At 49.6% G+C, this 27,929-nt stretch overlaps 1 long non-coding RNA gene across 7 annotated transcripts in view; it reads right to left on the bottom strand.

Moving 5' to 3' along the window:
• LOC310667240 overlaps window positions 1–27,929 on the bottom strand; it is a 45,346-nt gene that overhangs the window by 15,247 nt on the left and 2,170 nt on the right. For 2 of the 7 annotated variants that reach the window (XR_014506224.1, XR_014506226.1), the window contains exons 2-4: window positions 27,784–27,848; window positions 21,650–21,771; window positions 992–1,620 (exon numbers count right to left, since the gene is read on the bottom strand). This is a non-coding gene — a long non-coding RNA (uncharacterized lncRNA). Of the gene's footprint in view, window positions 1–880; window positions 1,621–21,649; window positions 21,772–27,783; window positions 27,901–27,929 lie in introns of those variants that run through there. The other 5 variants (XR_014506227.1, XR_014506229.1, XR_014506228.1 and 2 more) reach the window with 4 other exon arrangements.

The raw sequence follows: 27,929 nt of genomic DNA, 5'->3' as shown, positions 1-27,929 counted from the left end.
TCCTTTCCCTCCCTCCCCCACAACAAACACTCTGTGAGGTGAGTGGGGCTGAGAGACTTCAGAGAAGTGTGACTAGCCCAAGGTCACCCAGCAGCTGCATGTGGAGGAGCGGGGAAGCGAACCCTGTTCACCAGATTACGAGTCCACTGCTCTTAACCACTACACCACACTGGCTCACTGCCCAGCATCCTGTTCCCCACACTAGCTGTCCAGGTGTCCATAAGCAAGACATGAGGCCAATAAACCTTTCCTGCGGTTGTTCCCCCGGTGAATGGCATTGCATCTACAATTCTCTGATTCTATCAGAAAGAGAGAGAGAAGTGCCCTGCCAGTCACTTCCCCTCTCCATTCTCCTGCTGCTTCCCTTTTCTCCATTGACTTTTTAAAAACTCCAGGGTGAATGAAAAATGTGCTTGGGGGCACATGCGACTTAAGTTGGGGGAAGCAGATTGTTCTGTCAATATCATCCCACTCAAGCTGAAGGAGATGGTGTGGGGACGCAGCATTTTTCTACCTGCTGGCTGGAATCAGCCTTAGAGTAGCAATTTTGAGTGGACCGATGGCTGTCAAGAGAAGGGCGAAATGGTCAACTGCCCCCCCTAAACCTGAGAGTACCTGTAGCTGCTTTGCAAATAATGGACCAACACAGGACTTGTAAGCTTTTCCCTGGGCAGAAGAATGCCACTGATCTGCGGAATTCCTTCCCACTGAGAATTGCTATTATCTGAGCACTTCCTGAATGTGGTATAAGACTTTGATGGCCAGGAACAGGGTAGTATGATGAGAGTTCATGAAGAGACTTTTTTTTATATATAATGGCCGCCGCAAGGTTATTGGTTGCTAAAAATTAGAAATCAGAAGAAGTACCATCAGTGACAGATTGGCAACATAAATTTTTTTTTAATGATTGAATTAGCAAAAATGCAATCTAACCAAAATCTCAAACAGGAATGGAAGTCTGTAGAAGAATACATGACCAAAAGATGCTCCAACAAAAATTTATTGATATGTATAGATTGATTTCACAAAGTTAAGTTAAACAGATATACAAGAATGTATGTTTAATTAAGATACAAAAATACAATCACAATAATAAAGTTATAAAATAAAAACAAGGAAGTCACACATGGGTGGAGGGAAGACACAGGGCAAGAAATAAGAAGCAAATAAGAAATGACTAAATGTACATAATGAAATGGGGAAATGTGAATTTACAAATAGAATGAATATGTAAATATTTCAAATACGTATTGTGACATCAATCAATCAATCAATCAGAGTTCAGTTTTATTATTCATCCAAGTACTGTGTTTTAAACATCTACATCCTGAGCCCTTGGAACAATAGTGCTACAAATCAAAGGCTGAAATATACACAGAAGCTACTATGGGCCCTGAGACTTGTGGAGATCAGATGCCCTGAATTACTGCATCACATCCTTGACCAGAAAGGTTCTGCAGTTGTGTTCACATAGAACCCTCTTTTCTTTTAGCATTCAGCCTCTCCTTCCAAGTAAGTCCATCTCAACAACCAACAGCCAGCAGCACTAACCTGTTGTTCAGTAAGTTCTGTAGAGATAATTCCACCCATGCATGCACCCTACGCACCCAGTAGAAGCATCTATGGATTAGGAGAAATGATATTTCTTTAGCAGGAATGTACCATCCCAGCCCCTTCACTCTTGAGCTCTTATCTGGGCACCAGTCCACTCAATCACTCATTACACATCAAGCCAGTTGGGATTGGCTACTGGATTGGGGTGATCCAGTAGTCAATGTTTATGAGACACTTGAAACCCCTTCTGAAGTCCTGCTTCAAAGATTCCTGTGCAAGTATAGCTGTCATGAGATAAGAGAAGCCCTCTTATGGACTGGTGGAAACTGCTTAAAGGAGAGCAAACAGGATAGGTTCACATGATGGAGTAGAATCAATAGGGTCCCCCAATGCTTTTACATTTATTCATAAGGGGTCTGGAAATAAGGGTGAGCAGTGAGGGGGTCAAGTTTCCTGATGGCACCAATTTAAATTTAGTGCTGTGAAAGCAAAATAGGATAGCTCCAAACAGACCTCTCCAAAGGGCAATAAAGGGCCAAATGTGGTTTGGTGCTATCTGATTGGCCACTGTAGGAAACCATGTGGTGGTTCTGATGGACCAAATAGTACTTTGATCTTTCTGCATCATAGGGGGTTGGACCAGATGACCCTCTGGAGACCTTCCAACTCTGTAGTTCTACGATTCTATGCTCCGGTGGGGCTCTTCTGTGTCTGTACCCGTTGCGTTTAACAGCACCCAAAATCTGCCTGCTAAGGCAGGCTCTGAAAACTAAGACCCCTTTGAGGCAGTGGTTGTCATCCAGTGTCTCATGGCACTCTGGGGTGCTTTGAAGGAAGGTCAGGGGTACCACAGGCAACACTGGCCTCTGTCCCTTGTTCCTTCCCTCCCTCCTCTGATGCCCTCTTGCATCTCTGCCTCCCAAAGGCTTGCACAGCTGCTTGTTGCAGGAGCCCTGGCTACAAGCTCCCCAGGTGAATGGTGCCTCTGGGGCTGGCCAGGGGTTGCTGGTTGCCAGGAGCTGAGGTGGCCTTGGAGCAATCAGGCCAGGGAGCCCAGCCAGACAGTCCACCAGCCCTTGCTGTTGGGAATGGACAGACAAGTCCCAGGCCCCTGTGGGGCAGGAGAAGCAGCTCAGAGACCGAGGCAGCAGCTGCGGCTGCCCAGAGGACTCCCAAGGAGAGGGAAGCATAGGGGAGGATGAAGTAAGACTCCACAAGGGAAGGTGTTCAAAAAATGGCGAGAGGCTGCCAGCTCTGCAGGCAAGGGGTGACACAACTGTGCTCCTGAGCCCCAGGGGGTGCCGCAGAAAGAATGCAGTTGGTCAAGGGAGCCGTGGACTCAAAAACTTTGAAAACCTCTGCTTTAAGGATACAAAGATGCCACATAGCTCATCTTTCAAACCAAGACTGCAGAGCCACATTTGCGGAGCTCACTTCCATCGAGCTTCCGCAAGCAAGTGATGTTTCGGCATCAACTTGCTGTCATCGTTTGTTGTCTTTTTGCAAGTGAGTAAATTGCAGCTCGGGTGGTGCTGTGGGTTAAACCACAGAGCCTAGGACTTGCCGATCAGAAGGTCGGCAGTTCGAATCCCCGTGACGGGGTGAGCTCCCGTTGCTCGGTCCCTGCTCCTGCCAACCTGGCAGTTCAAAAGCATGTCAAAGTGCAAGTAGATAAATAGGTACCGCTCTGGTGGGAAGGTAAACGGTGATTCCGTGCGCTGCTCTGGTTCGCCAGAAGCGGCTTAGTCATGCTGGCCACATGACCCGGAAGCTGTACACCGGCTCCCTTGGCCAATAAAGCGAGATGAGCGCCGCAACCCCAGAGTCAGTCACAACTGGACCTAATGGTCAGGGGTCCCTTTACCTTTACCCCAGATTACCTTTGTTATCATAGCTCCATATTAAAACTAAAACAAAACAACAAACAAATGAAAACCCATCCCAAACAAACCCCATGTTTTGGAAAACGCCAGTATCTTTTCCAAGACTGACCAGTAGGTGGCGCTCCCCACCAGGAAATCAAACTGAAACCAATTATATGTTCAATATCACTAGAAATCATTGCTGTTGATAGAGATAAATGGGTAATGCACTACCTGTGTAACAATAGTTTTTTTTTTTAAGGAAAAAGAAAAAAGAAAAATTGAACTTTTCATCAGCTGCTAATCATGATTTTTTAATGCTTTGCTTTGCATTTTCTGGGGAATAAAACCTCCAGGGAGCCCACTCTTTTGTGGGAAATGAAAGGGCATTACAAAAAATGAATGTACATGGATTCTAAATATTTCAGGTTGTATGACTTTGTGTTTGACCTTAGCAGAAGATGAACTAATCCTGCAATATAATAGACTTTCATAGAGATATGGAAAATGGCTGCTTTTTTATCTCAGTTGCCATGGGAACCATCAGGGAGAAGGCCTAGCTGAGATGCAATAGAAGGTTATTAAATGTGCGCTTGTGTATATTGGAAAAATACAGCTTTTTGTCATCCTGTGTCACTCATAGGTCTTTAATACGTAATGTTTAGGTTATTAATAAACGAACACAGGTCCATTTTTAGAGGGAACAACTGTGAATGTAGCTGTAAAAAAAAAGTACAAGTTGAACATTTGCAAAAAAGAAAAAAGAAAACCTCTTTAATAGAGGCAGAAGTGTGCAGTTGGCTTCCCCCTCCCAACCTCCTTTTTTTTTTTAGCTGTTGCAATTTTACTCCAATTCCCCCTGAAGTTTTGTGCTTCTCTGTAACTAAAGTAAAGAAAGATGCCACAGCAAGCCAGCCCCACTATTTAAAATAAAACTAAAGCCTTTCTTGATTTCTTTTGGGGTTGGGAGGAGGGTTAAGATCTACAATGGACTGATTTTACACCTCTCCTTCCCTATCTTTGAACTTGCCAGTGGTATTATTTGCATAACACTTTTATCCGGCCTTGATGCATTTGTGTGTGCTTGAGCTTTGCTGGGAAATGGAGGAAGAAAACATCTATGGGAATATTTTTCAGCGCCAATGTTCCGTATTACAGCTTAGCTTTTCTTTCTCTCCCTTCCTCTTTCTCTTTTCTTTTTTCTTCTTGTAAGCACCAGATCAAGCTGATCCAAATAGTGACACATTCTTGGGGGGGGTGTGGGGTTTGGCATAAAGCGTCTCTCTCCAGAAGACGCAAGGGGTGCCATAATCTTCACCTTTCCTCTAAAATCGTGGCTGTGTAGAAGGGACAAGCAAAATCCGGGTCCATCCATCCCTGATTTGTGAAGAGCAGTGATGAACCTCCAACTTTAAACATGGCTTACTGAAACTTCTAGGTTCTAGGTTGAACTCCATTCAACCTTAAAGGAATCTTCTGTTTCTTTGCTCAGGAGCAACAACGTGCAAGTAAAGATGCTAGGCCTCCAATCTATACACATTTCGACATAGCTAGTATACAAGGAATATAATATTGCTTGTTGGGCTGAACCGGGAGCCTGAGTGAAAAGAGCCAGGAAGCATCGAAAGCCCAGCATGCTGCAACAACAGATCTCGTGCAATGAATAGCTTGCCTTCCACCATTGGGAGAGAAAGAGCAGCGAAGGAAACTGGGCAAGAGGAATCAGATGCACAATATGTGCAACGCTCCCCTCTGTTAAAAGACCAAAACATTGAAAGCAAATAAAAAAACAACGGGGATAATGAAAAGTGAGGAAAGCCAAGCAGGGTTCCTTCCTGTCGCCCAGGTCTGACTCTTGGTCCGGCGCCAGGGTTAATCCTGATGCAAAGCTAGCTCCGCAGGTCCCAGCAAAGAGAGGGAGCCTTGAGAGATCAAGCGGGAACGGCTTTCGACCCCCAGCTCCCCAAGTGGCGTCTGCGAAAGAGTGAGCTGGAAAGGGATCGAGTGACCCCTTCCTGGGAGATCTCCCCAACCTGCAGACCTCTTCCCCTCCCGCTACCAAACCTGCTCTTCGCCCTGCGCCTGTATGAAACCAGAAAGGGGCTTGCCACGGGTTTGGTATCCGCACCCGCCTCCTGCGAATTGGGATTCTCAAGGGCTTGCTAGCTTTTCCTTCCCGGGGGCTCATCAGATCCCATCAGCTAAGCAGCCCGGGGTGGGGGTGGTGAACTCTTCTGCTTCCAGAATGACGGGGACGGCGGCTATGGATAAATTTGGGGGTTCTCTGCCAACTCGGACAAGAAGAGGTGAAGAGAAGAAGAGGCTTAAGCAGTGGCGTAGCGTGGGTTGTCAGCACCCGGGGCAAGGCAAGTAATTTGCACCCCCTAACCTGTGGATTTGCGCCCCCTAACCCGTGGATTTGCGCCCCCTAACCCTAACCCCCAGATGTTGCGCCCGGTGCGGCCGGCCCCCCCTTGCACCCCCCACGCTACGCCACTGGCTTAAGGTGGGGGTAGAAGGTGACCCACAGCAGAGTCGAGGATTAGTAAGGCTGTCTCCTTGGGTGCCAATGCAGCGTGCATGGCTTTGGCGCCAAAATGTGTGGGTGCCCAGACCCTTCATGGGGAATTTTGTGGGTGCTCGAGCACCCAGGGAGCCGGTACCTATACACTGCTGAAGGCCAAAAAGAAAAGGCTCTGTGCGCTTTGTGGAGCTTCCTGGCGTCCCGTCCCCAAATCTCTGGCCGGGCAGACCCCCCCCCCCCCACCGGGCACCGTCTGGCTGCTGACCAGGAGCCGAGCAGTCCCTTGCAAAGAGTGCAGGATCTATTTATTCCCCCCCCCCCGGTCTTTTTTTCCTTCCCCCTTTCCCTGCGTGACCCGGCAAGCAGCAAACGCCTCCTCTCCCCAGGCGATCCATCACTGCTCGGATTTCTATGAACACCCAGGAGCGGTCCAGATCAATATTTCCTGGCGAGGTTTCCTAAGAAGATCGACCTTACGGGTCTTGGGGGCAGTTCGGTGTGTGGTTTTGTGTTTTTTTTTTTAAAAAAAAATTCTGCTTTACAAAAAATAAAGATAAAAAATCCCTCATCTTCCTCCTTTCGTTCTCTGAAAAAAAAAATGCCTGTCGGCCTCGCCTCATCCAGCCCAGGAACCCATAGCAGTTAAGACGAGATATATGTATATAATATAAATAAATATACGTGGCTATCCCCTCCGGAGCGCAACGAGGAGGAGAATCCGATGCAGAAGGCGGCTGAAACTGTCAGCCTCACATGGCGCGTCTCCACGGCAGGATCCCCGCAATGCCACTCCGCACGTGTGCACGCGCTGTCCCGCGGAATACGCGCACACGCGCGCTTCTTTGAAAAAGAGGCACCGTTCGTGAATGCGATGGGGGGGGGGGAATCAGGCATCCACCCTGAGATTTTTTTTATTTTTGGCTGTTGCTTATTCCCGCTGCACCCCCACCTCCTTATTTTTCTCTCTCTTTTTCTCAACCCCCCCCCTTTTTTTTTTGCCTATCTGCCGATCAAACGCGCGGGGATCTGCTCTGGTAAATGATGCATTAGATGCGGTGGCTGTATTTGTTGTGCGAGTTTTGAAAGGGTCCCGATAATCTGGAAGCGAGAGATAAGGAACAGCATTTATTCAGCAGCACTTTGGAACCAATTTTCAACCCTGTTCAACCCCATTCTCCTGCAGCCTCCAGGAGCCCAGGAGATAAGGATTGGACTATTCATTATCTTCACAAGGAACAAAGATTAGCTAGCAGAGATGAAAAATTACTCCTGGATAGTAATAATAAGGGAGAGAACCTCGGGAGCTGCGGAGCCCAGAGTCTCCAGGCTTTGGGAATACACACACACACACACTCTTACACAAATACATTTTTAAAAATCAGTTTCGAAAATATTGGCCTGCCCATAATAATAATAAAAAACCTGGCAGCATTATCATCATCATTATCATCATTAAGCAACTTAATGTTTATCATGTTTTCATATGTAGAATAAGATTGTTAACGCGCGAGGAGAGGGAGAAAGAGGTGGGGGGTTTCTTTTCTATTCCCCTTTCCAATACCCCACGTCTTCTTCTCTCTCTTTTTCTTTTCATAGTTTAGAGACTACATCTTCAGTAGGAAATCTAACCAGGGCAGCCTAGAGAGAGCGAAACACCATCATTTCATAATCGTGGGAGAATCGTGGCGGGTGGGGATGGAAATGCGGGCGGAGGGAAGACAGGGGCGGCATGGAAAGTTGGGCGATTGTTGAATTTTGAGGAGTAAGGTTGTGTGTTGGTTAGACAGTGTTCTCGAAGCTACAAACATGAATCTGACCAAACTGCGGGTGGCAGTGGAAGACAGAAGTGCCTGGCGTGCTCTGGTCCATGGGGTCACGAAGAGTCGGACACGACTGAACGACTAAACAACAACAAGGTTGTGTGTGTGTGTGTGTGTGTGTGTGTGTGTGTGTGTGTGTGTGTTTACTGACCCCTATAAACTTCCATACCGCTCAGAAAGTACAGACTATTACGATGGGGCAGAATATCAATAACAGCAGGGTATTAGTACATTAACCCACCCCCCATAAGCCACTGAATCTCCCCGCAAGGTCTCCAGGCTCCAGCCCCTCTATGAATTGGCAACACACACGTCCGACTTAACCCTTTCCCCGCCCAAGCTTTGCAAGTGATTCCATTTCACACCAGTTTGTTCAGTGGAGAGCATTTGCTGTTCTTTCCATCCCTCAGATTCCCAGTACTGTACCTGGAACCGCAAAAAAACATGGCGGGGGGGAGGGGGAGGGAGGGAGATTTAAAACATACTTGAATAAATCTAGTTATGTATCTCATCTCCTAGAATGAAGAGTGATACAGGAGGGTAATTAAACCAGTTACTTTGGCAATGGGCTGCTTCGGACTGATAAGAATTATCTGCAGCATATCAAGGGGCCCTTTCCCCTCCTGAACCATATCACAAAGACAGACAGAAAATGCCAGCAAAATAGGATTCCACCCCCTTCTCCTTGCTATTGCTCTGGGGTGTGCGTGAGTGTGTGTGTGTGTGTGTGTGTGTGTGTGTGTATCCCACATACCATTATGATGATAATTCTTTTCCATTGAAACTCTTACACACACACACACTCTCGCCTTTTACCATACATGTGAAGTTTTCCTGTTCCTTACTACGAGTATAAAAATATTAAGCGGCGCTGGCGGCGGTTTTTAACTTGTGGGGGACCTCAGATTCGAGAACGTAGACGCCAACCCGAGACATCCAAGGCGTCGTCCCTTAAGCCCCATTGAAAGAAAGGGGAGTTAAGACTGCAGGCTATACAGCCGGTCGTCAATCGCACCGTGGTCACCGAAGAAACAGGGCCAGGAAAGGACTGGGCTGTTCGGCATTTGACTTTTTCTTATGGCTGCTTCAAGTTGTTGTTCACACACACTCACTCACACACACTCCTTTTGCTTTGTCCATCCCTCATGCGCTTGTTTTCCACCTGATCCTCTGCCACGCGAAGAAAAGAAGTGCCCTTTTTTGCGAAAGGGACAAAACAAATTATTTGATTGGCTGCGATCTGGCAAGGTGATGGAGGAGTGTGTGTGTGTGTGTGTGTGTGTGTGTGTGTTAGCTAGTAAATGTGGAACAACAAACAAACAAACAAGCCCACAAACCAGAAGAAGATCCCTAGCTAGCCCAAGATATTTGTAGGCCAAACAAGGAAATAAAAAGCTCACGATTTCGCCAGCCCTTAAAAGCGGTGGCGTCTTTGACTTCCAACCATTTCCCAACCTATTAGTTCCGGCTGACTAGCCTAATGGGCCAAGAATTTATGAATTTCAAGATCTTTTCTTCCTTTCCTCTTCCTGCAACAATGGCTGAAGGGCGGCTCTCGCTGCCTTTACCAAGCGTCCCTGCGCGCTCTCACACACCTAGACACAAACACTTTCCCAGCTAGGTCTATGAAGTCCAGTTCAGAAGAAGTTAGGACCAAAAGCTTGGGCGATGGGCGATGGGGGGGGGCAGAGAGAGAAGACAACGTGATAAAACAGGTGAGAGAGTTCAATCGAAGACTTTTCTCCCCAGCCCACGTAAGGCCAAGGAGCTGAGAAGTGCGGGGAGGGAGGTTGGCAACCCCGCTCCTCCCCGCACCCACCCCCGGTTTAAATCAATAGGAATAATTTTTAAAAGAGGTCCGGAATGGGGGTGATGGGCTGGGGATGTTGGTGGCTTTTTTGCGGGGGCCTACAGACTTTTGAGCTCCGACCCCCCCTCCGGCCCCTCTTCCTTGGGACGGGGAGACTTTCTTTTGTGCGACTCCCTGCGCCCCGGAGTGGGTTGGGGGGGGGGCGTGCAGAGAGGTGGCGACGGCGGCGGGTGCGCGTCTCTGGAATAATATCAGTTCATTGGGAAATATGAAAGTCAAGTCGCGTCGCCTGTGACAGGGAAGGCAACAAAAGGTGCAAGCCGCAGACAATGCGAGGCGCTTGTACAGATATTGTAATGATGCAAATGAAGGCGAGGGGCCGAGCTGGCTGATTATGTACATAAATGCGCGCAGAGGACGCGCGCACGGGCTCGCCGTGCCATCTCTGAGCGCGGGAGGAGGAGCGGAGGGGGAAGCCGGAGGAGGAGAGAAATGCGCTGCCAGGTTTTGAGCTGACTTCTCTCTCCCCCCCCCTCCTCCCCACACCCACCCCAATTCCTGGCACCCGATCTCGCTCGCCTTGCCTCCTGCCCATTCATCAGCCGCTCCTTGCCCCCTGGCGCTCCTTCTTTATTCAGATCCGCCGAGGGGAGCGCCGGGGCAGAGGCGAAAGGGTGGTCGTCGTCGTCGTCGCTCTTTGCGCGCGCTCTCTCCGCCTGTCTCTCTCAGCGAATCCAGATGTGCCAGCTGCGGAGCCCAAGTCCTCCTCGGGAAGGGAGCCTCGGTTAAAGCTGCTCTCCTCCACCCACCCCAACGGCAGAGAAAGTGTGGGGGGTGAAAGGCAAGAGAGAGACAGACAGACAGAAAGAGACTGGGTGGTGGTGGTGGGGAACCCACACAATCCCGAGAAGGAGAAAGGAAAGGGCTACAGGAGCGCGCGGAGAGGAAGCACCTCGGAAGAGAGCAAAGGTAAGCGCGTGATGCCAAGGCCAACAACGAAAAAGAGGAAATGAGAGAGAGAGATGAAACACTGGATGGCGCGCAGGGAGGAGGGCTGCATCTCAGTAGCGAAGCACCTGCTTGGCATGCAGAAGGGGCCAGGCTGAATCCTGGAGCTAGGAGGGCCTCCCTGCCTGCCTGAAATCCCGGGGAGACGCTGCCGACCAGTGCAGACAGCACTGACTTGGTCTAAGCGATGCCGGAGGGGTTCCGGGCTGACCCACTCCGAGTTGGGCAGCACAGGGAGAGGGGCTTGGGGTCAGCTGGCGGCAGAGATGCCCCCCTGGAGGCCACCTGGAGGGGCACCTGGTGTGGGGTGGTGGGGAGGGGGGCGCGCTTCTTTGTTCCTGCCATGCACACTTGGGAGGAAAGCAGAGGACACTGTTGGGCGCGGGGGGGCGGGCGGAGATGGACACCGGCTTCCCCCGACTCCACCCTGGGGACTTGTCTTTTTCAAGAGGGGCTAATGCCCGGTGACAACGAGCTAAGCAGCTCCGGGGGCCCGAGAGAAAGAGTTGTCGCCGAGTAAGCGGAATAAAGCCAGCCTTTTTTCTTTGCTTGAAAGGGGCATTCAGTGGCGCGCTTTTTGCCAACCCTTTCGGAAAACAAATAAACAAACAAGTCCCGGGGCTGTGATTTTAAAAGGGGTTTTTAATCAGACGTCGTTTGGGATGCGGGAGTGGGGGGAGGGCAGATCAGCCAGGTTGGCTTATGCTACCAAAGCACGGGCTACATGCAAGAACCTCTATGTTATAGGACACATTTTCTTACCTGTATAAATATGAGCACGTTGGTGTAATACGTATATGGAATCTATATTAAATAAGGGACAAAGGTGCTGCATTAAAAAGAAAAGAAAAATAAGTGGCTAAGAGCTCTCTAGAAAACAGACTTGCTGTTATTACCTGCGAGAAGTAAATACTTTTCTTCTGCTAAAAATAGCGATTTTTAGACACGAGCACGATTCAGGGAAGGTGGAATTATGGGCTGGGACTCCCGGCCATCGTGTAGTTTGTGCTGTTAAGTGTGCCTGATGAAAGACACCCAGATGAAAGTGCTTTTGGCTTTATGGAGCGGCTTGAAATGAGTTTCTAATTAACAGCGTCTTAAAATCATAGGGGAAATAAAATGTCGCTTCTGTCCAGAAACCGAAGCGCATTTTACAGGCTGAAGACCCTTCTAACAGGAAGGGGAGAAAAAAAGATCCTCTTTCCTTATAGGTGCACAAGAGAATTTTACTAGGGAGTTCTGGAAAGCAAAACACGCTCTTCTCAGCCCACGGAGCCACCCCTCCGATGGGAGAGGGGCGCAAGGATTTGTTTTATTCTATTTTATTTGTCACGGGCCAAAGAACAGAAAACAGCCAGAAGGCATCGCAGGGCGACGAGTCCTTTCAGAAACCAATCTTATGAGGCCGTGTATGTTTGTGCATTATAAAAAACACACACACACACACAAACTCGACCTTCCCACTTGGGGCGGGGGGAGGAGAGAGAGAAAAATCAGCAAAGAGAGAAGTGGAGGGGGAAAAAGAAAGTTTTAAAAAATAAAATACCCCCTTCCCTGTTTCATCTCTTCCCTCCCTCCTCCACAATCACACGCGCGCGGGCACACTTTCCCCCAACCTATTGTTCTGAGATTTGTGTGCGTGTTTTAAGAGGACGGGGTTCTTTTGAAGGGGGGTTGAGGGTTTTTTCTTCTTCCCTGGAAACCCCCGCAGTTCCGAGGATTTCCCCCCACCCTCTCCTGTTTCTGGTCTTTCTGCACCTGCTTGCCCAGGGAGCTTTCTCAGTCCCGGTCCCGTGCAGAAGATTTGCACAGCTTTGCATGTTTTAGAACTATCCAACTCTAGGCGACCAGCCTCTTCCCGATTCCTCCCCCCCCCCCCCAATCCCACCCCTCCCCCCTTTTTTGTTTCTTTTTATTTTTTTCTGCTGGGGTCAGCTTTAAAAATAATTCTTTCTTCTCTCACCGACGCTTCCTCCTCTTCTTCCTTCTGCACACTACCCTCACCTTCCTCCGTTGTCGGGATTCAAAGTCGCGGCGAATCCCCCGCCAGCGCAATACAGGAGTTGGGTCCCTTGGAGAGGATTTCAGCAGGGAGAAGGGAAGGCTGTGGTTGGAGCAGGTTTGGTCCGTAAGACGAGAAGAAGCTAAGCGGAGAGTAACCTATATATCAATCCTAAGGCTGAGGGTGTGTTTGTGTGTCTCCGTGTCTGTAAATAGCCATTTCCTATGAGACGGATGTGAGACTCCAGGCATCACACGTGCGTGTGTGTGGCTAGCCAAATAGTTAGCGTATACATCTTTAACATAAATAAATATTAAAATAACAACTTTCCTCTCAAGTGTAGTTAAAAAGAAAACCCACTTACAAGCTGACTACACAGACAAAATGTCTATTTAAAATAAATTAACTATAACGCACTAAACGCATATAACAAACCGACTCAAATTGTATGCATTCAAATAGCGATGATGATGAGAATAATTATAATAATAATAATGAAAGCACCATTGAGCAGAATGTATTATTACTATTATTTTCCTTCCTGTGTTAGCTGACAATTTCTAAGTCTTACCAATTTGGCTGCATCCCACAAATTACTCATAAAGGGCAACCCTGCGTCTACTCTCCTTTAGCAGCAACTAACATTTGTACGCAGACTGGAGCAGAATCCCTTCCTCATTTACGGATGCAAGTCCTACACGCACTTACTAGGGAGTAAGTCCCGTTGAAAGAGTGCGGCTCACCTCCCAGTATCAGGCACGGGGGCTGTGCCGGCTCATTTATTTCTGGCATCTTTTATATAACCCAGGAAAGGTTGTCTCTGGGCCCATCTACGGTATCTTAAAGCAAGACATTTTAAAAGAAGAAAAGAAAACGACCCGCCCATTTCTCGCTCCCCAGAGGATCCATGAATTCACTTTGATGAATAGTCCTCTGGACAAATGATGCATCTCCATGCTGCAAAATGGCAGGATCCCATTTTGCAAAACACTCGTGGCCTGTTTCTGAAACGGACCAAATTTCCGCCTCCCGCTTGGCTCTCTTTTACAGCCTCCGCCCCGAAGCGTTTTTCTCTTGGAGAAACGAGTCCGGGGCTTTGCGTGGGAAAGGAAAGCGGGCGGGCACCGCTGAACCGATGTCAACACGTATTTAAAAATATTAATTCAGGACATCGATCCCTCCTAGGTTGCAAGTGCTCTTTCAAGGGGGCATTGCACAACCCTTTATGAACCCCGAGGTATGTGGGTCTGAGTTCAAGCCAACCTCGCCTTTTCTTTTCTTTTCTTGTTTTGTTTTGCAAAGTGATATTTGTAAAACTATTTTTCGATTCTAACTGGTGTGGAATGAAGCGGGGAGCTGGCGAAGCGGCGGAGGGGCGGACAGAGGAGATGGGTTGCGGGGAGAGGGGCGGGTGGCTGGTGCTTAGTGGCTGACAAATTGCAGGTTAATAAAATGTATTTGCAGGCTGAGTGTCAGGTGCATCTGGTGGTCAGGATTTGAAAGGGGAAAAGAGAGAAGAATAGGAAGGTGAAACGAGAAGCAGGTTCAAAAAGGGGAGAATATCCAGTACAAATTAACAGATTGAAGGAAATGGTGGGAGGCAACGAGGACTTGGAAATTCAGGAGGCTTTCACAACATATACATACATACATACATACATACATGTATGTATATGTATATGTATATGTATATGTTGTTGTCGTTTTTAACGAAGCTTAACCGGACCTCGTAGTTAAGTGGTTGATAGTTTAATTGTACAACCCCGTTAGCACCCATTCAAAAGCACTGGTATCCTTGGCCGTATTTGAAGAGAAACAAAAGGGAGGACAGAAGAAAATGAATAATCGTTTTTTTAAAAAACCCACTAGAGCTCGTGAAATGTGAGGAAGCAGGAAGCCGACCTGCAGGAAGCGGGGTGCCCTCGGAAATGGGACTAGTGAGGAATTTGGGGTGGCTCCATAGACAGACGTGAGAGCTCTCTGGCCCCAGCTGGGCGCTGCTGGCTTTTCCCTTCGCTCGCCCTGCAAGTCAGATTCACTCCTTGCCATTCTCAATAACCCCAACCCGGAGCTAGATGTGCGCGCCTGATCCCCACCTATGTGGCTCATGAGAGGCTGAGGTGTGTGTGGGGGGGGATGCAGCATCTGGGGTGGGAAAGAGGCCCCGAGTTTGCTTTCGGAACTTCCCCCACCGTTTTCAGTCAGTCTCTCCGGCCAAGTCCGAATATGAGCCCGTGATGGCTCAACGAAACAAAGAGCCAGCAATCGGAGAGAGAGGAGAGAGAGAGAGAGAGAGAGAGAGAGAGAGAGAGAGAGAGAGAGATGGTGCTGGACATTCCCGGATCCAGCCCTGGAGGAGAGGACTGCCAATGCCCCCCCCCCGCCTCCAACTGCAAACCAAGGCGCTCTCTCACTGGGCGCAGCGAGGCTTACTCCCGAGTAAACACGCGCGAGGGAGGGGGGCCCTTCCTGGCTGCTGCCATCCCGCCCAAGCTGCTCCGCTCGGAGGGATTTACTTCCGAGAAGACGTACAAAAGGATTGGGCTGAACAGGGAGGGGGGAGGAGAAAAAGTCTGGAATGCATTGATGGGGAAACAAAACGAAACAAAAATCCTACGGGGTGTGCAGCGTGTGTCCCCCCCCCCCCCGTCCCCGCTCTAAAGCAGCCCGCCCTTCCGCGCTAGTCCTTTGCAGCAGCAGCAGATGAGACCTTTGGAGAGGCGAGAGGCTCTTTGGCTCTCTGGCTACCTGCAGCTGCAGCGCGCGACTAACTCTGGGTGCCTGCCTGCCTGGACGGCTAACCCGGAAGACGAGAGAGCGGGGTGTGTGTGTGTGTGTGTGTGTGTGTGTGAGAGAGAGAGAGAGAGAGAGAGAGAGAGAGAGAGAGAGAGAGAGAGAGCTTGACGCCACTTGTACGTGCTTCTATTTCTGTACCTGTCTTAGCCAGCTTGTTGGAGCGCTGAGCGGGGCTGGGGCTGCTGCAGCCTCCTCCGCCTGGCCGTCGGCTCAGCCTGCGGCTCCCCCTCCCCTCCCCAGACCAGCGTTGCTCCTGGCTGCCCCTCCTCCCGCGGCTCCTCCGCCCCCTCCCGGCCGCCACCAATATCTTTCCCTTCAACCCCCTGCTGCCACTGAGGAGCTGTCTGGGATGCGGCGTCCGGGGAGACCACCCTTGCTCGGCACTGCTGGGTGAGTAGCTCTAGATTTCCCTTTTTTTGCTTCGGCGGCCCGAGGAAGCCCGTTCCTTTCTCCAGCGCTGCCTGCTGCCCTGGATGTGGAGCCGCCTTTTCATTAGAGGTTATATATATTGGCCGCTCCCTCCCTCTCTCTTTCTCTCGGTACCACTTTGCTCTGGTGACTTGGATACATACAGGCAGGGAGGAAGGGAGAAATGGTGACTGTTGCGGCTGGAAAGGGCCAGTTTGGCGTGTGCGTAAAAGGCAGCGAGAGCTGAGCGCTGCCGCCTGCGGAGTTTGCCGTCGAGATCCGTACGGATCTCCACACAAAAGGTCTGAAGAGACGGCGGTTCAGAGGGTGACCCGCCCCGTCGTGTAGAAGATCCTAAGGCAGCAGAAGCGAGGCAGGTCTCAGCTCGGGTTTCCCGCTACGAGGGAGAAACGTGGCGGCAGCACCCTTGGGTGCTGTGAGCCGCCTTCTGCGGAAAGGGCGCGCGGGAGCGTTAGGAGAGGTCGCTTGTTTTTATTTGCAGCGAGGTGCAAATAACTGGAATGAAATCAAACTCGAAAGTGTCGGAGCCGGAGAGATGACCCGGTCAGCTTGTGTGGCAAAGGTTGGGGAGTGTTTGGGTTCAGGAGGAGCCACGGAGTGACACGTAGTGTCCTGGAGAGAAGCAGCAGCGAATTTAGAGGCGATTGTGGACGTGGAGGAAACTGCTGCTGGTGAATATCCAGCACAGGCAAATGCTCTCTGGGGTCAGAGCTCGTGGTGATTATAGGAATGGCTCCCTTCCTTTTATTTCCTTTTTTTAAAGTCTCTTAAACTAAGATAAATTAGGAAGGGGTGGAAACCCAGTCTGGGGTGAGGAGAGAGAGAGAGGGAGAAAACGAGCAGCGCGTGTAAATAAACAGTCTTTGTTATGTCTGTTCACAATGGGGGTCTCCCCCTGCTCTTATCACTGGCACAGGTGCCTGCCTACCTTGAAAGACACAATTAACAGCTGCTTTTGTGCGCGCGCGCGCGTGTGTGTTGCGAGTGCAAACATGGTGGGAGTCATCTCGGCGAGATGGCATCGCGTGTCCATTCAGATAAAACCACGGGGTAAAATCTGGGGAATCTCCCGTCAAAAGCAAAATTGAATGCGAGGGATAAGGGAGCAGATGTGCATCTATAGCAGTACATCATTCCCTAACCGGAAATGCATTTATAGTATATTAAAAAGGAGGCGGGTTGTTGTTTTTAATCCCAGGGAAGAATTTACCTAGACCAAAACTTTTGCAACTTAAAAACAAAAGGGAACCAAAACAAAAAAAGGAAAGAAGCGAGTTTGCTCGAGCGATCTCTGTCCTCGAATTATATACATTGACTCGATTAATATCTCCCTGTCCATTGGTGGGAGGCAGCTGCCAGCCTTTTCCTGGGACGAAATATAACCACCCGCGTTCCCCCTGCCTGTCTCGAACCTGCTGCTGTTGTATAAAATGCATCCCATTACGTGCATCTTTAAGGAAAAGAACGCGGGGTGTCTTAAAATTGTCTTCCCTTTCTGATTCTGGCGTTCCCCGCATAGAGTCCACTAAACAACCGATGGCCCCCCGAAATCCTAATGGGAGGCTCGGGGAGAGACGGCGCAGGCTGCTTCTTCGGCCCACGCAGAGATTTGTCAGGGATTGGAGCCGGCTGGCTGCTGCAGTGCCGCCGCAGTCCGCTGCCCCTTCGAGCAGATTCTCTCCAGAGAGGACTTTAATAAAATTGACAGAATAGTTGTTTAACCAGCCGTGTGAAGCGGGCTGAATCTCAGCCCCAGAAAATTAGTTAAGCTGCTGCACCCGTGGTCCTTGTGCGGGTTAGTTGATGTTCCGATGAGTGAATTAATTAAATAAGAGGCCCCAATACACGCTCTCTCACACACACGCGCGCATGCCTTGCTCTCCTTCGTTTCCTTACTCGGAGTAGTCGGCTGCAGCGATGCATTTAATAGCAACGCGACCTCAGAAAGCGCAGATAGAGTTGCTAGCTAGAGGAGTGGGTTGCTTTTTTGCTTTGCTTTTTTTTTTAAAGAAACTGGAGACGCGCTGCTCGCTCAAGGAAGAAGGAGTCGAGAGAAATGAGTTAAGGGCGAAGAATTCACAGTTTTCACCCTCGTTACAACGAGGCACGGAGGGAGGCGGAATCCGATCTCGAGTAAATGATCCGGGGGAGTCTCTCCTGGGCAGTCGGGCGCCCTTGCTCCCTTTGCTGCTAGGAAGGATCCAGGAACAACCCCACACTTCGTCCCCAATTAAACCGCCGCAGAAAAGGCAACATTGAAAACAGTGGCGTGGGCTCCTCTATGTGCTGAATTTGAAAGAAAGATTTAGAGAGCTGAGTCGAAGCAGGGAAAAGAGACGAGGCGCAAGGCAAAAGCACAAAACAAAAGCCATTCCTAAAATCCCAAATTTAGCCACGCTAGTGGCAGGCACTAATAATAATGCAGGGGATCTTAGGAGAAAGGGGAGGCAAGTTGCCTTTTGTGCAAAAGCCATGAAAGAATGGTAACGGGGAGGTGGAGAGGAGGAACGCGGCCGCTGGGAATGTTGCCGCGTCGCTGTTTTTGAACGAGTGTTTTTGCGCGCTTTTCGGCCTGCGAAGGATGCGCGGCGGGGCGAGGCTCCCTCGGCGCGGGCGGTGGGCCGGCTGGCTCTCTCGCGGTGGGGAAGTGGCAGGAGCCGGCTGCAGGGTAACCTGACACGCGGGGCTTCAGGGGAGTTTCCTGGGCAGCCTTAGGGTCTCTCGCTCGCCATAAATCAAGCAGCTTGATTAATCTTTACAATTTGTCTTTTAAAACAAACAAGGCGAATTATCAGCTCGTTAACTGCGATTTTATCACCTGTCTAAAACAAACAGCTTCCCTTAACACCCCCCTCGGAAAAAAGGGGGGAAACACCCGCAGCTTTGCTGAGTGCGGGAAAGGGCAATATTTAAAACGGTGGTTTGAACGCACAGCGCATCATTATGCACGCATTTATGCCAGCATTTCAGAGAGGTACAGGAGCGCATCTAGGGGCGCAAACAATGAAATTACCTTTTTATCCCACAATGCCTCAGTGGAGGGTCTCGATCTGGCCTCTGGGATTTTGGAAATTTGGAAAATGTTTGCTCATTTATTAATTAAAAACATGCCCCATCTACACACACACATCCCAACACCCCTCTGAAACCTCGACAGGGCGGGCGGAGGCGGGGCGGGGAAGGCTCTCAGGTAAATCAAAAATGTGTCCAACTTTATTCCCGAGTAACAAAATCGAAGCTTTTCTTTCCGCCTCTTGTCACTGGGGCTGGGGAGTGAAATCATTCTGCATGGTGCATGTCACTTTAAAATATCGTGTTGTGGTAAAGGCAAAGCTAATATTAGAACAGGAGAAAAGGTTCAGATCACAAACGAGGGCGCGGGGGGGGACAAGCTGGTTTCTCCCTCCCTCGCTCCCTCCCTCCCGGCTGCCAGTCCTGGTGGAGCCGGAAGCCCTTCACAACGCGATATTGGGGGAATATCATATTTTCTAGCGCTGGCTTGACACTGAACCCCCCACGACCCCTTGACCTTCCTTTGATTTGGGAAGGTCCCCTCCGCCTTCCAGGGCTGCTTCTGTGCTTGGAGGGATCTCTCGCTGCTGCTGCTGCTTCTCCTCCCTCCCCAGAATTTTTACCTGGGGGAGGAAAACAGGAGCCGGAGGAGAACCCGCGCTTCCTGGTTGCTGCTGTATTGTTTAGATTACGCACGCACTGTGTGCGTGTAGGAAAGGCTTTAGGTTTTGGTGAGCAACAGCGGCTTCTCTTGAAAACAAAACCACGCAAACAAAAATGAAGCGGGCTGAAGATCTGAAAAGGCCGGCAGCATCTGGGACCGGCCTGATCGTGGCGCACACTCCTGGTGGAGATGGGCTGCTTGCCCCGGTCACCTCTCGTCTCTCCGGGCGCACACTGAGCCTGAAGGACGTGGGGCGCCTCCCAGAGCTCACGTCTCGCTGTGCCAGGGTCTGTTCGCGGTGCGTGTGTGCTGGGGAGAATGGCAAAGGCAGTGGGTGGGTCGATCCGCCTTGGCTCCCTGACAAGCCCACCATCTCAGCCCACCCTCCGGCCACAGGAGCAGAGCGGGAGGAGCCGTGCTGCCCGGGCCGGCTGCCCCCACTTCTCCTCTTTCTTACCCGGATCGCCATGGCTCCCCTCCTGCTTTGGAAGAGGGTGGGCTGGGGGTCTCTCTCTCCCCGTCTCTCTCCTCGCAACTAAGCTGAAGAGGAAGCCGAGGACTCCGGGAAGGCATCCGGGAGAAAACAAAGACCAAACGAGCGAGAGAAGCAAGCTGGAGGGCGGAAAAAGGGGGCATTGCAAGGGAGCATCGTCCTAACCTCCAGGGCCCACGGGCTGGGATGGGATCCCCGCCGGAGCCGACGCAAAGAGGGGGCAGCAGGGAGAAGGAGAAGGGGGAGAGAGGGCTCTGGGCTGCGCCTTCCCGCCCGCCTTGTTTGGGAATCTGGAATTGTTTTGTCTGGCTCGGAAGGTGACAGGGAGGCGAGGGCCGGGGGGAGAGGAGGAGAGGGGCGCGGGAGGGTGCCTCCAGCTCCCCGGAGAGCCCGCGGAGGCTTGGAGGGGGGCAACGAGGGGCTGAGCAGGGTGGGTTCTGCCCACCCCCTTTGGGGTATATTATTAAAAAGTTCATTTCCTGGCGAATTTGGCAGCGGCGGGTGACGTCAGAGCCCCGGCGTCTCGGCGACGGCCCGCCTGGCTGGGGAGAAGGAGCCTCCGCTGGCCCAATTACGGGCTGTCAATCTTCCCCTCCCCCGCCCTTCAGGAAAGTGGCCTGGCCTCCCCCTTCCCCTTCATATGGGGCGGGGGAGCAAGGAGAGGAGGCAGAGAAGCCACCCACCCACCCAGATCCCCACCGAGGGTGCTGCATCTGACCTCCGTGCCATTTCGCTCCCCTTGCAGCCTAGCCTCCTTCGCCTGTAAGGTGAGGAGGAGGCGGAATTGTCTCCCCAGCTAGGATGCTGCAAGCGCGTCTCTTTCTCCCTAACCCACCCTAACAGGTATTCACGCTCTGCGCTGTCATTTGCGCCCGCCAACAACCCACGAAGAGCGATGATGCAATTTGATCATGAACACACCAAAGTCTTGCTTTGACGCTGGAAATTCAATTTATATCTCCAGCACTCTAGGAATGACAGTCTGCTCATTATTTTTTATCTCCCCCCTCTCCTCACAAGGCGCATAAGGTATATAGTTCCTTGGGCTGGAATGTGTGTGTACGTGGCAGTATTGTCTTATAAGTTGGTGGCAACACCAATTCCCTCCTTTTGCAGCTCCAAAAAATCCCTATTAGGGCCATCCCTTTATTAGGCTAACCAGAACGTCACAAAACAAGGTGCAGACTTTCTTGTCCCCCAGAACTCTTGCCATTTAGCCTGATGAAGAGTTCTGAAGCATCCGAAAGCTTGCTTATTGTTTTGTGTAGCATTTTGGTTGGCCTAGCAAGGGCATTGCCCTAATATGGATTTTAGATTATGGGCCAACAAAGCTACCTTTACTTCTTTTGAAAGAGCACCTAGAAGTGTATTTAGAATTCTGGTCCTATACAAGGCAGGTGTGGTTCAGGTGGTATTTTTGATTGCATCAAGCATGCATGCAGCGCAGCACCTTTCCCAGAACCTTTTGACAGAAAATAATGTGGGTGGGTGGGTGGGGGTTCTGCGCAGCTCTGAAGCTTGCACTTTTTTGTTAGCAAAATAAATAGGTATGTTATCACTTGAAACTTTGGGGAACTTTCTTATTTGTCTTCCTGTTTCACCTACACTGCTTGCACGTTATAAATAGGGATCCTTCACAAGCAACAATGACACACACAAACAATGCTTACACTACCTGGCTTTACAAGTGGATCACAATTCCTCCAAGATGCTCAGCCAACTGAAGTGCCATCATCTATTCTGTTCTGTGGCCCGGATCCCGGGAAGTGTCAGGAGAAGCAAAACAACAACAAACACCTGGAACATAATAGCACCTGGGTCAGTCACAGAGGCACTCCTACATTTTCCATCCCAGTAAATTTCACTTTTGGAACTGGAAAGAAGGTCTTTCCTTTCCTCTGACTCACATTTGGTTGATTGCATCCATTCTTCCATTAAATGGCATGATTTTATTTTTATTTTTAAATCTCTCTCTCTCTGTTTGTGTGTATATATATACTGGTTACAGTATTATACTTTGTGGAAAGGGAGAACAGGGACATCTGGTTCCATTACTTTAGTTAATTAAACAAACAGCCACCCTACCCTCACAACCAGGTACTTTAAAAGAAAGGAAAACTCCCATATCTGAAGTTCTTCTTGGCTAAAGTTTTCCTAAGATGCAGGTAGCTGGAGACTGAACCTTCAAAATGCGATGACTGAATTAACGCCGTGAATGAAAAGTCCTGTTGACTTGTTCCTATAGCCTTAGAACAGGGGCTTGAAAGGCAAGGGTCCACCTGGAGGAAGAGACGCTCCCCACCAGAGGCGGAAGAGCCCATGCTGCTGAACACCTGGAGAGGCTCCTTCAACCTTGGTGGTGTCCTTAGCAAGGGCTTGTAGCTGGCTCCGTTCTCCCGCAGACTTCTCTATCTCTTTGCAGGGACACAGAGCCCATTTTGGGAAAGGGGGAGTTTCTCCCCCCCCCCAACTCTACCTTGGGGGCTTGTCGTTTCCAAGAGGGGCTAATGCCCAGTGACAGCTGAACAGCTCAGGGTGTCAAAGGAAGGAAGATCTTCTGGGCGTTTGAAATAAACCAGCCTTGCCTTGTTGACGGGGAACATTAGCCAGAGGGGGTTGCTTTTATTTCCATCCCTTCCAAATACTATAAGATAGATTTAGCAGCGTTGGGGGGGGGGGGGGCAAAACGGCGTTTCGAGACGGGTTTATAATGTTTCCCGCGCACCTAGGATAACACAGTGGGCTCTGCGTAAGCGTGCTTTAGGACTGCGGACACTAACCTCTCTCACCTAAGAATCTGAGGTGAATTTAGGACCAAATTTGTCCTAACTGTATCCATCCAAGGGGGCTGACCTGTATTACGTGACTAAGGTAAAAAGTACGCAAGGGCCTAAAGAGAAAAATAAATGAAGTGTCTTTGGGTGTCTTTGAGAAATACTCCTTTCCCCCCATGCCCAACCTCCACCCCTCAAAAAAAGTGACATTAGAGGTGAATAATCGTTTGAGGAGACTGGAAAGAAGAGGCGGGATGCCCATTCGCGGGTTCCATTGTCAGCCTGCGCGTTTGTGTGCGTGCGCGTTATTAAAGACCCCGAGATGAAAGTGCCTTGACTTTGTAGAAAAGTTTCTCATTAACTGCGCCTTAAAACTGAGAAGGAAAATGACGCCTCTGCTGTTCCTGAACTGATGCAGGCTGGACAGGCTGCTGTACCTTCCGTCCTAATAGGGAGAGAATTGATGGCTAAATTACGGGAGCGCGTCGTATCTCCCATCCTTCCCCACCCCCATTCTGCAGAAAGGGCAGGGTCTAGGTCAGGGGTTGAGGATCGGTGAGGTCTCTTAGCATCCGTGCAAGCGCCTTGGTAGTCCTGGGCTGCTGTGCAGAGGAACGAATAAGGAAGAAGGTCGAAGGACAGCATAACAGTGTGAGAATCTACCAGAGCGAAAGCAGACCGCTTGGGTGTTGAGCAAAAGGGCAGGAAGGGTGGCTGCTTTGCAAGCCTGGCCCTCGGCGCGGCGGTTGGCCAGGAGTTTAGGAAAGTTTAAGGCACGGCGCTTGCCTGCCCTGCAACCGGAGTCGCCATCTCTCCTGGTCGCTCTAGTTTGGACGCGTGCGCCCGATCCATACCTGGGGGGGGGGGGCTGTCGTGGAAAGGATCACACAGGGCAGCAATATAGTATTAGGGGGGTCCGGAGGGCGGAGGGAAGGGGGCGAGCTTGGCTTTCAGAACTTCCTTTATCTGGTCGGTTAAATCCGACGGCGATCCTGGCCTGATTGTGCAATGCGCAACGAAGAGCCAGAAATCACAGGCGGCAACTACAGCCCGTGGTCGCTTCGGCTTCAGGCTCCGGGAGGAAATGCAGGCCGAGAATGCGCGCAGCAGAGTCGGGAGGGCTTACTTCCGAGTAGGCACGCTGCACCAAACTGAAGCGGGGTAGGGGGAGAGTCGGGACTGCATTCGTGGGCAGGGGGGGTGGTAAACCCCTAAGAGTGTGTGTGTGTGGTGTTCCCACCCTATCTTCGATGCCGTCATCTGCACCCCCGCCCGCACATCAAATATTTGGAGAGACGTCACTTGTCTATAAACCTCCTTCTTTACCTGCGAGAGCAGCAAGAGGGGTCTGGGGCGGGAACCTGGTGGAGTAGCGAACTCGAGGAGACAAAGTTGGTGAGTGTGTTTCTAATCTAACGCCTCCATTTATTCCTTCACCAGGCTTGGCTAGTTATGGCAATTGCAGTGGGCTGGCTTGTTTTCCTGCAACCAGCCAGGTCATTCTCTGGTGTGTTGTGTGTGTCTCCCCCAGATCAGAGACACAGGTGCCTGCCTCAAATGACACAAGTGAACCGATGCTCAGGCGTGCGCGCGTGTCACCGCAACAACGGGGCATTTACCTGTCCATCAATTTAAAACAAGCTGGGGAGCGAGTCTCAAATCCGGCGAGGGGTGGGAAAATATCTCTTCAAAAGCAGGCTGACAGGGAGAAAGGGGGTAGTATCTATATAGTAAGCATTTTTTTAAAAAAATTACCTTATTATGAAAATAGCCTTACTCCTGAAAACAGATTTAGGGAGATCAAAACTTTTACCGCACAAAAGGCATGATTATATTTAAGAGTATTCTGCTCGGAGGAGAGCAATCCGCAAGAATATCTCTCTTATCTAGACGCCGTCCATGACATTGAGAGTTTTCTAGAAACTAGAGACACGCAGCTCGCTCAAGGAAGAAGGAGTCGAGAGAAACGAGTTAAGGGCGAAGAATTCACAGCTTTAACCTTCGTTACAACGAGGCACGGAGGGAGGCGGAATCCGATCTCGAGTAAATGATCCGGGGGAGTCTCTCCTGGGCAGTCGGGCGCCCTTGCTCCCTTCGCTGCTAGGAAGGATCCAGGAACAACCCCACACTTCGTCCCCAATTAAACCGCCGCAGAAAAGGCAACATTTAAAATAGTGGCAGGGGAGAGGAGAGGTTTTATTAAGCTCCTCTGTGTGCTGGATTTGAAAGAAAGATTTAGAGTTCTGATCCGGAGCAGGGAAGAAACGAGCCACAAGAGCAGCAGCGTCTTTAGCAAAAATTGCGAATATTAAAACTCTTAAGGTTAGTCATGCTGGCGATGGGCAACAACAACAACGCACTTAATCTGAGGAAAGGGAAGGCAGCTAGCGCTCGTAGAACTCGTGTGCAAAAGCAAAGTCCCTTGAAATGTTGCTGCTGCTGTTTTTATTAATGCGGAATGGTGGACGGAAGAATGTACCCACTGAATAGTTTGTCTTCTAAATCGTGGGCTTGATTTGGATGGTTTCTTTCCTTTTAGAGATGTTTTTGCTTGTGAGGGGGGCGTTCTTTCAGTCTGCCATCAATGTTTTCTGGGGGTGATTGGATAATTTTCCTTTTCAATTTTTATTTTTTGCTGGGTTTTAAAAGGGGAGTGAGAGTTGCTGAGCAAGCGGCTAGTTCTCTCCAGCCACCCACATCGCCTGTGGCAGGAGCTGTTTCAGGCAGCAGGCTCGAAAGCTTCGGGGGCTTCAAACTAACAGAAAGCGGTTTATTAAAAAGTTTTTGAAAGCCCAAGCAGTAGCATAGTCGTGGTTTACATTCAGAGAGTTAAAAGCATATCAGTATTTTGAACATGATTGAGAGCTGGTCCTGTTACATCGTTTCAATGCCCCATAAGGAATGAAAAGAATTGTAAATGTCCAATAGTTATATTGGACCCCAAGGGTTCTAAATATGGCCTTGGTTTGGGCGGGATTTTTCAGGCGGTTACCTAGGAAGACTCATGACTTCCATGCAAAACCAGTGCTTTTGTATTCTTGCTTTAACCTAAATATCAGATTTAAGAAAATCCAGAGCGGTAGGAGGCTATTGTAATGATCTGGCAGCTATATTATCACTAAATTATACTTCTACCCAGAATTATTTCCAAATTGCCATACCTGTTGAGTATTAATATAATTAATTCACTTCTACTAAAATTATTTACTATTTTAAACGAAGATTTTAAACTGATGTTAAAAGTGTGACTTGGGAAACGTATTTCTGTTTTTTTTTCAAAAAAAAAATGCAAGTTGGGTATTGGTTTTGTTCATTTATTAAATGGTGAACAAAACAAGCTGCCTGAGAAAAATACCACATCGACTACGATCCTGAATGTACTTACTGCTAAGAAGTTAAATCAGCTTAGGGGGCTGATCTACTGTGAAGTGAATGGACTGAGCACTGCAGTTATGGTGAAATGACAATTATGTAATAATAGAACCAAAACACTGAACTACAGCGGAAAGAAAAAAGGCATGTAGTTAGAAATAAAATCATTGCCGGTTTTAAATACGTTTGGATTCGAATTCGCTGGTACATTAACAGCCACTTCAGTTTTATTTGATGTACTTCTGGTTTACTCTGCATGTGCCTGGGATCCAACCCGCCTAACACTACTCTAATTACAACTGAATCAGCTTGAACAAAACAAAACAAATGCAGGCAATTGTTGCCCTTGTTTTAAAATAATGGGGAACCGGACTCTGGGCCTTGAAAAATAGGGTGTGGGTTTCCTAAAGCTGACCATATTTCGTGACCCCACATCCCTGCCTACTCTGCTTTTAAGTACTTTTCTCTCTCCCCCCTTCTCCCTATGTTATTTAGTGCCGTGCAGATTCCCAAATCCTAGGTAAGGAGCATGCTTTACGCTGAGTAAAGTATACACTTTGCAACAAGAAGAAAGCGCGATCTCTGAGAGATAAGGAGCTTGCTTAATAATGGGAAAGCTGGAATGGGGCGAACCGAGAAGTTATGGGAGAGGTGGGGGGCAGCAAAAGTCTAAAAAGCAATGGAGGAGTGGAATGGCGCGTGGGGTAGGGGGGAGGGAGTCTTTGGCGGGTTCAGCGCTTTTTAGCTGTTTGGAGTAAATGAGGGGAATGTGGATTTCCCGGGGCCAATCGCAAGGCTCGGCTGAGCGCCTGGCTGCTGATTGGCTGGTTCTTAGCCTGCGCGTCGCCCCTAGTTCATGTCTACTGAACTGAGTCCAGCTGGCGCCAGAGCTGACATAGGATGCTTTGGGGATGTTACAAAAAAGGCCAGAATAAGTGGAGCTTGCCATCTGAGTAAGAGCTTCTATCCAAGCCTCCTCTCTCTCTCTCTCTCTCTCTCTCTCCGCTCTCCTTCGCCTCTCCCTCGCTCACTCTTTTCTGCATTTCCATCCTCCAAACAATCATCTCCCCTCCCCCCCCCCTTTACAGCCTCATAAAGAAACTTTTCAAACATTTGGAGTTAGATTCAGTCTGCTCGGAATTTCTCTCTGTAAGTATGTTTGTTAGTGGAGCCGAGAGGGTGGGCGGGGGGAGGAAAAGGAGACTGCGCTTATTTTGCAGGAGAAAACGCGTTCGAATCGCTGTTTTTTGTTTTTGTTTTTAAAGCACTCATGACTCCGAGTTTTCTTTTCTTTTATCTCAGTTTGAACTACAAACAAACGCAGACCAAAGGGCTCTCTTCTTTTCCCCTTTTCTTACAGTTCGTCGCTTATTGACAACTGTAGAAAAGTAGATACTATTTTTTTTTGTACAGCGGAACATTAAAAACAAATGTTTTGATGTTAGCCTGGGGACGGTGTGGAAGAATGAGTATTTTTGAACCGGGAGGGGGGCGGCGGCTACAGACTGTGATGGTCAAAATAAGGACCCTCCTTCGCTCCCCTCTCTTCCCTCCCCCCACCTCCATCCCGTGATTCAGAGGACAATTTTTACAGGACTGTGTCTGCCGGAATCTAACGCGTACTCTTTGGAGCACATCTTCAAAAGGCACGTAAGGTACTAACCGTTCCTTCCTTCCTTACAGGTGGTGATCCCAGGTGTGTGGCAGGAGCCTCTCTCCGCAACTTCCCTGTTTAAAAGAGGGACACACGGTTACCTTTGTCTGCCTTCCGAGATCAACCTAGCTCTCTACCGTTTCAGAACCAAAACC

This window comes from Podarcis tiliguerta (genome assembly GCF_965153285.1).
Source record: "Podarcis tiliguerta genome assembly, chromosome: 2".
Classification (NCBI taxonomy): Eukaryota; Metazoa; Chordata; class Lepidosauria; order Squamata; family Lacertidae; genus Podarcis; species Podarcis tiliguerta.
This window is presented reverse-complemented; position numbering and strand designations above follow the sequence as displayed.